The sequence below is a fragment of the Chanodichthys erythropterus genome, chromosome 20, assembly GCF_024489055.1.
Source record: "Chanodichthys erythropterus isolate Z2021 chromosome 20, ASM2448905v1, whole genome shotgun sequence".
Taxonomy (NCBI): domain Eukaryota; kingdom Metazoa; phylum Chordata; class Actinopteri; order Cypriniformes; family Xenocyprididae; genus Chanodichthys; species Chanodichthys erythropterus.
Window position 1 is genome coordinate 4182026 of NC_090240.1, and position 12211 is coordinate 4194236.

Consider the following 12211-nt stretch of genomic DNA (forward strand, 5'->3'; position numbering starts at 1 on the left):
TTAGTAGGGCTATTTAACTGTAAGCTTAAAGATATTTTATCAGATTCACTCCTCTTATAGCAATGTGAAAAATATTCTAAAACTTTTATTAAAATTGTAAATAGCCTATATTAAATACATAAAGCGAGCAAAGCGCTGCTGTAATTAGAAGCCTTTATCGGCCTTCAGACAGCATGTGAACACAAATAAACATGGGACCATTTGAAAGCAGCTGTCAAATGCACAGAATTGAGTTGGAATAGTGGCTATTTGACTCGCAGTCTACCCGTGCCTACCGCGTATCCGACACGTAAATATTATTCCACCCATTACATAAAATTTGGCGGATACCCGCCCACGTGTAGGACTCTGATGGCAGTGAGCACATCCACATCCATCCATCATAAACGTGTACTTCACAAGGCTCCGGAGGGTTAATAAAGGACTTCTGAGTTTGGGTAAAAAAATATCCATAAGTTATAAAGTAAAATATCTAGCTTCCGAGAGATCGCTTTCCGTATTCTTCTTACAAAGAAAATGTAATTCCTCTCGCAGTTCAAAATGCTTATGCTACGTCCTATGCCTTCCCTATTCAACACTCTAAAAAATACTGGTTTAAAAACAACCTAAGTTGGGTTAAATATGGACAAACCCAGCAGGTTGGGTTAAAGGGAACCCATTATGCCCTCTTTCACAAGATGTATTATAAGTCTCTGGTCTGGTCAAGTTTCAGCTTGTAATACCCCACAAATTTGCCCCTATTTGGGGGTGAGCAAGAACATGCCTTTTACAATATTACTATTTTGCTGGCTAAAAAAAATAAATCCAAAATTGGTTGAAAAAAATGGTTGGGTGAAAACAACCCAATCCCTGGGTTTGTCCATATTTAACCCAGCAGTTTTTAGAGTGAACTTACGGAAAAACTTAACTGATGTGACGCTAGTTTACATTTCTTCGTAACTTTACACCAATGCATCGCTTCACTTCAGAAGGCCTTTATTAGCCCCCCGGAGACATGTAGAATATGATGGATGGATGTGGATGGAGACACTTTCTTCAGCTCATTCTCGTTTGGTAACGCTTACTGCCATTATAAAGCTTAGATGCGTCAGGATATTTATTAATATTACCCCGATTGTGTTCATCAGAAAGAAGAAAGTCATATACACCTAGGATGGCTTGAGGGTGAGTAAAGCTTTTCATTTGAAAGTGAACTAATTCTTTAAAATAGAGGCTACTCGCCACTGCTATTCAAAATCAAATTTAAACTTGGAAATAAACAAAGGGATTAAAAAACATTATGATGTAAAATGAAGAACTATTTCAGATTCTGCATTATTTCTAGGTCACAAAGTCAGTTTGTGACACTGATCATGTGACTCTTAGTACAGATTTTTAGTCCAAATTTTCACAGAAAATTTTTGCTGATAATAGCTTACTACTTGTAATACACTGCATTAAAGCAAAATAAAAGCATTTTCACATGAACTCTCAGACTGTTGGCCCCTAATGTATATTTATTGAGGTAAACTTGGAGGGACCCGCTAAAGCTCAGCGATAGCTTGACCCTCTATAGAGTCTGTTTGTGCTACAGCTGCAGAATCAGGACAGGACACAATAACAACCTCTCCACTTTCCCTTCTCGAGTCAAAACTGTTGGACATGCAACAGCTGTGTCCAGTAACACATTCCCTCCTCAAAACACAGGCGTGATTTCTTTCTTCCTCTTACAACATTTGTCCCTTGCCTCTCTGGGGCCCTTGTTTTTTTTTTTTTTTTACTTTCTATGCCTCTCTATTTTTAGTCCCCAAACACACGAGAGAGAAGCTCATATGCACTTTGACAACTGCCCTCTGTCCTCATAAATGAAGACAGAAGAGCCCAGTCTAAAATTAACTCGAAGCCTCACACCTGTCCTAAAGCAAAAGAGCTAGTAAAACATTTAGCACACTGTGCAGTCATCTCATTAGTATTCAATACATTGTTGTATAAATAGACAATGAAACATTTAAACATCTAAATGCTTTAGTACAACTGGATAGAAAAGACATTTCTGAAGGTGCCGCAGGTGAAGAGTTCACAATCCCACAAGAGTCTCATTTATCAGTAAATGAAACTTTGTCAGAGAAAGGCATTTTTAATGGCAAATATTTTCATAAATAAAATCCAGATCGAAATAATTAAAGATGCCCCTTGATTCAAAAAATGAATTTACCTTGGCATGGTTAAATAACAATAGTTCAGTACATGGAAAAGACATACAGTGAATCTCAAACACAATTGTTTCCTCCTTCTTATAAATCTTATTTGTTTAAAAGACCTCCGAATAACAGGCGAATCTCAACATAACACCAACTGTTACATAACAGTCGGGGTGTACGCCCCCAATATTTGCCCATGTTCCCAACATTATGAAAGGGATTACACGTCTGGATCTGCACAGCTGAAACATCAGACTAGGTAAGCGAGCAAGGACAATAGCGAAAAATGGCAGATGGAGCAATAATAACTGACATGATTCATAATAACATGATATTTTTAGTCATATTTGTAAATTGTCTTTCTAAATATTTAGTTAGCATGTTGCTAATGTACTGTTAAATGTGGTTAAAGTTACCATAGTTTCTTACTGTATTCACGGAGACAAGAGCTGTCGATATTTTCATTAATGTATATAATATATATAAGCTGTGTTTATATAATTCATAAACACAACTTCATTCTTTATAAATTAGTCCAACAATGTAGAATTAGTCGTTAGCCACGGAGCACTATCAAACTCATTCATAACCAAATGTAAACATTCAAATAAACACTGTACGATTAGACATGCTGCATGAAGAACACTTTGTAAAGATCCATTTTGAGGGTTATATTAGTTGTTTGAACTTTTTTTTATGTTGTTAAAAGGCAAGCGCAAGCTCTTGGGGTGTGGAGCACCAGATTTAAAGGGGCCGCGTACCCTGAATCGGCTCATTTATAATGATGCCCCAAAAAAAAATCTATGGGGTATTTTGAGCTGAAACTTCACAGACATTTTCAGGGGACACCTTAGACTTATATTAAATCTTTTTTTAAAAAAAAGTTCTAGGGCACCTTTAAAGGGGACCAATTATGCCCATTTTTACAAGATGCAATATAAGTCTCTGGTGTCCCCAGAATTTGTCTGTGAAGTTTCAGCTCAAAATACCCCACAGATCATTTATTATAGCTTGTCAAATTTGCCCCTATTTGGGTGTGAGCAAAAACACGTTTTTGTGTGTTTCCCTTTAAATGCAAATGAGCCGCTGCTCCTAGCCCCCTTTTCAGAAGAGGGTGGAGCTTTAACAGCTTGCGCTTCGGTTGCTCAACAACAACAAAGCTGGAGAATCTCACGCAGCCAAAATGACGACTCTCAGTAGCCGTGTTCAGCCTTACATCGTTCAAACAGGAGTTGGACACTGATAAAGAGACTCAGGAAGAAGTTACAACTTTTAGAATGCAACTGGACATTTCTGAACGGTTAGTGGATAAATTTATGTAGTTTCTGTGGAGTTGATTCTACCATGTGCCGTCATGTTAATCTTTTGTGCAAATCCAGCATTGAACTGACCCTGGTTTGTGAAGCTGTCCAGTGTAAAATGATTTGCGCACATATATACGACAACACTTTACTGACTTTCTTCGCCACCTTCATAAATGAAATTCGACCACGGTGTCCTCAGTGGCTCAGCTAATATTGCTGGTCTCCGAACATAGCAAAGTAATTTCACATTGTGTCAACATTTTAAGACTGAAACAAATTACCTGCAAAATCAGTTATAAGTAACAGTGCCACGGATATTCTGTATCATAGCAACAAAGAGTCTCCACGGAAAAAAACTGCAGGTCCAGCAATATTAATTTCTCATTCATTTTGTTCCGTTCTCTGCTTGTTAATGTTGTTGTACAGCAAGAATGTTGTGACAGTTGGTCGGTGTAGTATTTGTCCCGCCCCTCTTTCACTCTGATTGGACGACTGGCTAAACAGTGACAGTCAAGAGCACAGCGTTTTACTCAAAGTTGAACATTCTTCAACTCGAGGCGACCAGTAAAAAACGCCCAGCTCTCAGCGCTTGAGCGTGAAAAAGACGCTCAGCGCCTCGTTACGCTCCTGGCGTTTAAAAAACGCGGCGTACGCTAATTGTTCTGGTGGACACACGGCCTAAGGGGAAATCTGAAACCATGTGTTTGGAGAGACTGTTTATGATTTATGTTGATTATAATAAAGGATTGGGTGTGTTTTTACCATTATAGGCTGGTTGTTTATCTACACTGTGGACACAAATCTGTGTGAATTTTTAAGTGAGATCATGTTGAAATATAAGGATCAAATAATCTTATATAGTAGCTTTTATAGATGCTTCAAAACTTGTGTATAATGTAGGCCATTTTATTTTAAACAGAAATGTAAAAGAAATGTGGATTACACTTTATTTAGATGGTTCACTTTAGACATTCTACTAACTATAAGTAACTTCGCAACTATATCAACTACAGTCAGCTCCCGAATTATTGGCAATTATTTGTTAAATATGAGCAAAGGGGCTTTGAAAATAAATCTGCATTGTTTATCCTTTTGATATTTAATTTAAAAAATCACAAAATTCTAACTTTTCATTGAAGTAAAACAATGGAAAGTGGGGGGAAATCAATGTTTTTCTCTAGTTGTCCTAATGGAAGATCAGGTTTAGATTTTTTTATCTGTTGATAGAACCAATGATGCCATGTCTCTGAACAATATTTCCGGCAGAAAAATAGGTCCACAACATTAAAGATCCAGCAGTATATTTAACCGTGGGCATGGGGTATTTTTTTATCCATCTGTGCACCAAAGCCATCCTGTGGGTTTGCTGCCAAAAAGTTCTTATTTCCACCATTAGGGCAATAATTAAGAAGTTCCAATCAACTAAAGATGTTACAAATCTGCCTGGAAGAGGATGTGTGTCTATGTTGTCCTAATGCACGGTGAGGAGGAGAGTTTGAGTGGACAAAGGCTCTCCAAGGATCACAGCTGGAGAATTGCATATTTGAGAATTGAAATATTTGAGTCTCTGGGTCAGAAAAAAAACGAAAAAAAAAAAAAACCTCAAACAGTATCTACATCACCACATGTTGTTTGGAAGGGTTTCAAGAAAAATCCTCCTCGCTCATCCAAAAACAAACTCCAGCATATTCAATTGTCAGACATGACTGGAACTTCAAACTGGACTGGCTTCTATGGTCAGATGAAACTAAAATGGTCATTTTCAATGCTTTAACTATTTTCTTACAGCAAATTTCTATTTTCTGAAGCGCCAAAAAACTATTGCTGCAAATTAGAACTATATTCTTTGGATTTACTCATTGTGATGAATGATTAAGGGAATTTGGCTTTTGTATTTCCTTATACTGCTGTGAAACAAGAAGTGCAAATATGAATGAGGATATACTTCACAGATATTTTACTCACATGAATTTCTAGGGGTGCCAATAATTGTGGCCTGCATGCATTGGAGAAAAAACATTTATTTCATAATGTGATTTCCACCCCACTTTTAATTGTTTTACTTCAATAAAAGGTTAGAATTTTGTGCATTTTTTAAATGAAATATCAAAAGGATAAACAATGCAGATTTATTTTCATAGCCATATTCACTCATATTTACCAAGGGTGCCAATAATTCTGGAGTTGACTGTGGCAGTCATTAAAATAGTAGAGTGTCTGCTTAATATCTGCTAACACTTTATTTTGATGCTCAAACAGACATTCTATTGACTAGAAGTAACTCTGTAACTATGTCAACTTATTCTACTAACCCTAACCTAACAGACTACTGATAATACTAAAGTGTTTTTACATTGTATTTATATCAGTATAATTACCTGCATGTAACACTTATGCAACTTAAGTGTTTTTTGCTCAGCCCAACGCAGTTATCATTTTCATGTCCATCGCCATGTTGTTTAAAAAACGTGCACTCACGCCCATCTGTTCGCCCATGGGCGTGCTGGTATGAAAACAGGGTGTGTTCAGGCGCATTGCTATTTTGAGTCAATTGAAAATGACCAACAAAAACCTGGTCTAAAGTGAATGGCGCAGTTTTTTTTTTTTTGTTGTTGTTATTTAAAGGGTGCATTAGTAATATGTGCCTATAGGCAGTGTTGAACACATAGGAATGTGCAGCAGCAAACAAACATGCCAAATATTAAAAGGATTCCTCTATGGAGAAGCGTTCAGTCTTTCTGCTTGCAAATTCTGCAATGTAAATCCGCCATGGCGCGAGCGCCACTGACTTTTTAAAGGAATGGGAGATTTGACTCTGATTGGTTTATTGCACATTATGCCCAAAACACACCCATGCCTCATTAAGAGACTAGGTACAACCCTTTTGGACCATGCACCATTTTTTTCCGTCATTAAAGGATTAGTTCACTTTCAAATTAAAATTTCCTGATAATTTACTCACCCCAATGTCATCCAAGATGTTGATGTCTTTCTTCAGTCGAAAAGAAATTAAGGTTTTTGAAGAAAACATTCCAGGATTTTTCTCCATATAGTGGACTTCAGTGGCCTCCAAATGGTTGAAGGTTTCAATGCAGCTTCAAAGCGTTCTCCCAGAGGAGAAATAAGGGTCTTATCTAGAGAAACCATTGCTCATTTTCTAAAAAAAAATGTAAAATTATATATGTTTTAACCATAAATGCTCATCTTTGTTACGGTATGCTGGTAGAGAGATGAGGCAGATACGGATTTCCACAATTAACATAGAACTTTAATCAAACAACGGCAAGGAAACACCAAACATAACGTTAACACAACAGAGAACGGACAAGGAGTGCAGGGAGTGAGTGCATTATAAAGGGAGTGCAGATGATAGAGTCCAGGTGCAGGTGATCCGTGATGATGAGGAGCTGACAAGGGAAGTGAGTGCAGGTGTGGAGAACAGGAGGATCTTGGGAAATGGAGTCCAGGGGAACAAGGGATCCGTGACAGTACCTCCCCCTCCCGGTAGGCGCGTCCTCGCGCCATAGATGTGGGCCCTGGAGACCTCAAGCCGGAGCAGGGGGAAGAGCAGACTAGAGTGGATGTCTCCAGGGCGGGCTCAAAAGCCATGGCGGGTCAGGAGCCGAAGGCGGCCATGGCGGGTCAGGGGCCGAAGGTGGCCATGGTGGGTCAGGGGCCGAAGCCTTGAAGCCGTCGAGCCCAGGCAGCGCTGAGGGACCGGCGGGAGATGGCGGAACCCACGGCTCCGCCGACCGAAGCGCAGCCGGGACTCCAGAAGGCCGCAGTAGAAGACAGACGACATACAACAAAGTGAACACCGGGGGGAGTGAGGAGGCCAACTGGAACTGAGGGACGGAGGGACGGAGCAGAGACGGAGGAGTGCAGTCCAGAAGTGAGGGCAGGCCGACGAAGGAACAAGGTGTGAACGGGGGCAGGATGGAGACTGGTGAGACTAGTGGACTGATGGGCCATGGTGGAGACGAGGGAGGTTGGAGCCAGGGTGTAGGTAATCGCCCAGAGGTCCGAGGTGGAGATCTGGGTGAAGGGGCTTGAGGTGGAGGTTCAGTGTAGATACAAATGGGAGGAGGAGGGAGAGGGAGGCAGGGAGGGAAAACAGTTTTTGGGCTGGAGAGTTCAGTAACACAGTTCATAATAGGAGCGGGCTCGGCGGCGGCGGCTGGAGCGGCAGGCTCGGCGGCGGCGAATGGAGCTGAGGGCTCGTAGGCGGCGGCTGGAGCTGAGGGCTCGTAGGCGGCGTCTGGAGCTGAGGGCTCGTAGGCGGCGTCTGGAGCTGAGGGCTCGTAGGCGGCGGCTGGAGCTGAGGGCTCGTAGGCGGCGGCTGGAGCTGAGGGCTCGGAGAGGGTTGGAGCTACTTGCTCGGCGGAGACTGGGGAACTTTGCTCGGCGGAGACTGGGGAACTTTGCTCGGCGGAGACTGGGGAACTTTGCTCGGCGGAGACTGGGGAACTTTGCTCGGCGGAGACTGGGGAACTTTGCTCGGCGGAGACTGGGGAACTTGGCTCGGCGGAGACTGGGGAACTTGGCTCGGCGGAGACTGGGGAACTTGGCTCGGCGGAGACTGGGGAACTTGGCTCGGCGGAGACTGGGGAACTTGGCTCGGCGGAGACTGGGGAACTTGGCTCGGCGGAGACTGGGGAACTTGGCTCGGCGGAGACTGGGGAACTTGGCTCGGCGGAGACTGGGGAACTTGGCTCGGCGGAGACTGGGGAACTTGGCTCGGCGGAGACTGGAGAACTTGGCTCGGTGGAGACTGGAGAAATTGGCTCAGTAATGAAGTCAATAAGCCAGTCCACATCTGGCGGCTCGCACAGGGTTGGAGTGGCAGGCTCAGAGAGGGCTGGAGATGAAGATGCTTTTTTCTTACTCCTCTGCTTCCTGGACCCAGCGGAGGAGTGTGGGCCCAGTATGAAACAGGCAGGAAGTTCGCTGGAAGGGTATGCGAAGGAAGATGGTGGCTGACTGACTGGCCCTGCCAACCATGTTTCTGGATGGACCAGAGACAGAAACTCACCCTGAACCCAATCAACTACGAATTTGGAGTCATTTAACCATAAAATAGAATTTATAGTTTCGCTTAAGGAGAAATGATAATCGGGTTCACCAAAACGGATAGTGTCATCGTCTAGTCCATCCAGAAACAATGAGATCAAACATGCTTCTGGCCAGTCAGACAAAGCAGCAAGCTCAACAAACTCCTCCACATACCTCTCCAGCGAACGACCTACCTGCAGGAGCCCGATTAGGCGATCGCCGGTTGAAAGATGGGTGAGAGGCCTTGGAGGAGCAGGAGCCAGGGAGTTGGTGGAAGTCTCAATTTTTCTTGTGGAAAATCCGGTCGGTATTGGTCCGTTCTTCTGTTACGGTATGCTGGTAGAGAGATGAGGCAGATACGGATTTCCACAATTAACATAGAACTTTAATCAAACAACGGCAAGGAAACACCAAACATAACGTTAACACAATAGAGAATGGACAAGGAGTGCAGGGAGTGAGTGCATTATAAAGGGAGTGCAGATGATAGAGTCCAGGTGCAGGTGATCCGTGATGATGAGGAGCTGACAAGGGAGTGCAGGTGTGGAGAACAGGAGGATCTTGGGAAATGGTGTCCAGGGGAACAAGGGATCCGTGACAATCTTGAACTAGCTCTCTTCTTCTTCTCTATTAGAATTCCTGCAGTATAGACACTGCTAAGTGAATTACTGCCCTCCTCAAGTCAAAGTTTGAAGTAAATTGTCATATACAATATGTTAGTGCAAATATATAAGAATTAGTTCAAACTTTGACCTGTGGAGGGCAGTAATACTCGTAGCAGTGTCTACACTGATGGAATCCTTTAATCTAGCAAAAGTGGATTTGTACACACCCTAAGTGCACCTGCGCCATGCGCTTCAGACCATGCGCTTAGATCATGAAAATAGGGCCTTCATTTTAGTGTCCTTGTTACACATCGTACATGTACTTACTATAGTAATAACAGTAAACTATGCATAATTACAAGCAACTAACCCTATAAACCAAACCCTAACCCTAATTATATAGTAAGGACATGTGTTAATTACAATCCACAGTACTTATTTGTGTAATTACACTGTAACAATGGCACATTAAAATAAAGTGTAACCAAATTTCTTTAATAGCAGTAAAAAAAAAACAAATTCACTGAAATACATGTTAATTTAGCTTCCAATAAGAAATAAATAACAAGGATTTCCCAGAAAGCTGTTTGTGTGTATATAAAGTATGACAAAGAATCTTTTTGGCTGTTTGTCAAAGTGATCATACACACTTTCATGTCGCCTGCAAACAGCAGAGAGCAATGCAGCACACCTGTATGTACAAACCGCTCTCTCTCTCTCTCTCTCTCTCTCTCTCTCTCTCACACACACACACACACACACACACACATACCTACTTAACTACAATGTGAGGACGTATGACTGGATACCCTACCTTTAGGGACTACCCTTTCTGAAGGGTCTAGAGACTAAAGAAAGACATCACTGCGCTTCTGGAGAAGCCGTTATTACAGATATCACTTGATTTTATCAATAAAACACTTCCTTAAAGACCTGACACTTTACCTTCACATTGGGGACAGTATTTTATATGTCCAATTTGGGGACATACACAAACTCTGATCTAGTCATCCTTTGAGGACTGTGGAGATACACAGACTCTGGTTAAGGTACACTTTCAGGACTTTGTTGTAACTTGTAATTTTATAAGTTATTTATCCTAAGAAGTCATAGAAGTGGAATATTATAATTCAAAGTTTCAATACTGGGTACTGGAATCAAGCTAGAGCAGAGAAACTAGTGTGAGAGACTAAACTGGGCTTTTTAACTTCTTCAAGAGCACTGAAAATGGGTAGCATACATTTTCATTTGATTTGCAGCTTGAGATCAAGTGCCTTTGGATTGCTCAGTTGGGAAATGACAATTAACATTCAGAAATATTATTGATTCGACTGTATTGACTATCAGAGAACAAAAGATGTACTGAATTAAGCTGAATAATGAAATTATTGTCTTCTGCAGAACTGTTTTACAAATGGAATACAAATCATGTCAATTGTTAAAATTTGCAACAGTTATTTTATGTGTGAAGGTGTTTTGAAATGAACTGTATAGTATAAACACACCTTAGAAATAAAGTTGTCTTGACTTCAAGGCAGAGAACACTTCCCTGACCACTGCCTGCATCCTTCTAGTTAATTTAGCATTGACTGCAAATAATCATTACCCCAAAAACATCTTAAGATGTTTTCCTCACCAGTGTCATCTCTGGCTACTCACTGGGGCCTTAAGACATTAGGCATGTTTTCTGCAAAATGTAATAATAGTCAAAAAAACTATATGAATAAAAATAGTGACACACACACTCCGATAAAATGACTCTTTGGGGACTCTAGTGATACACAAAATCCGATAAAATGACTCTTTGGGGACTCTAGTGATACACAAAATCCGATAAAATGACTCTTTGAGGACTCTAGTGATACACAAAATCTGATAAAATGACTCTTTGAGGACTCTAGTCATACACAAAATCTGATAAAATGACTCTTTGAGGACTCTAGTCATACACAAAATCTGATAAAATGACTCTTTGAGGACTCTAGTGATACACAAAATCTGATAAAATGACTCTTTGAGGACTCTAGTGATACACAAAATCTGATAAAATGACTCTTTGAGGACTCTAGTCATACACAAAATCTGATAAAATGACTCTTTGAGGACTCTAGTGATACACAAAATCTGATAAAATGACTCTTTGAGGACTCTAGTGATACACAAAATCTGATAAAATGACTCTTTGAGGACTCTAGTCATACACACACTCCGATAAAATGACTCTTTGGGGACTCTAGTGAGACACACACTCTGATAAAATGACTCTTTGGGGACTCTAGTCATACACAAAATCCGATAAAATGACTCTTTGAGGACTCTAGTGAGACACAAAATCCGATAAAATGACTCTTTGAGGACTCTAGTGAGACAAACTGATTAAATGAGTCTTTAATATTAACAATAACAACACATTGTGGCGAATAACAGAAATTAAAAAAGATAAGAAAAAAAAACAATTTACAAAGGACAACAATGAAAATGCAAAACTAGCACTAACTTGGAGGCTTCCGTACTTCCTCCATTCACCCATCTTTAAAATCTCTCTACTTCCTCCTTTACCTTCACCCTCCTCCTTCCCTTTACATTCACTCGCTCTTCTCACAACCTTTACATTCGCTCCTCCCTCTTTTCATCCCCTTTACATTCACTCCTCCCCTTTCCACAACCTTTACATTCGCTCCTCCCTCTCTTCATCCCTTTTACATTCGCTCCTCCCTCTCTTCATCCCTTTTACATTCGCTCCTCCCTCTTTTCACAACCTTTACATTCGCTCCTCCCTCTCTTCATCCCTTTTACATTCGCTCCTCCCTCTCTTCATCCCTTTTACATTCGCTCCTCCCTCTTTTCACAACCTTTACATTCGCTCCTCCCTCTCTTCATCCCTTTTACATTCGCTCCTCCCTCTTTTCACAACCTTTACATTCGCTCCTCCCTCTTTTCATCCCCTTTACATTCGCTCCTCCCTCTTTTCACAACCTTTACATTCACTCCTCCCTCTTTTCATCCCCTTTACATTCGCTCCTCCCTCTTTTCACAACCTTTACATTCGCTCCTCCCTCTTTTCACAATC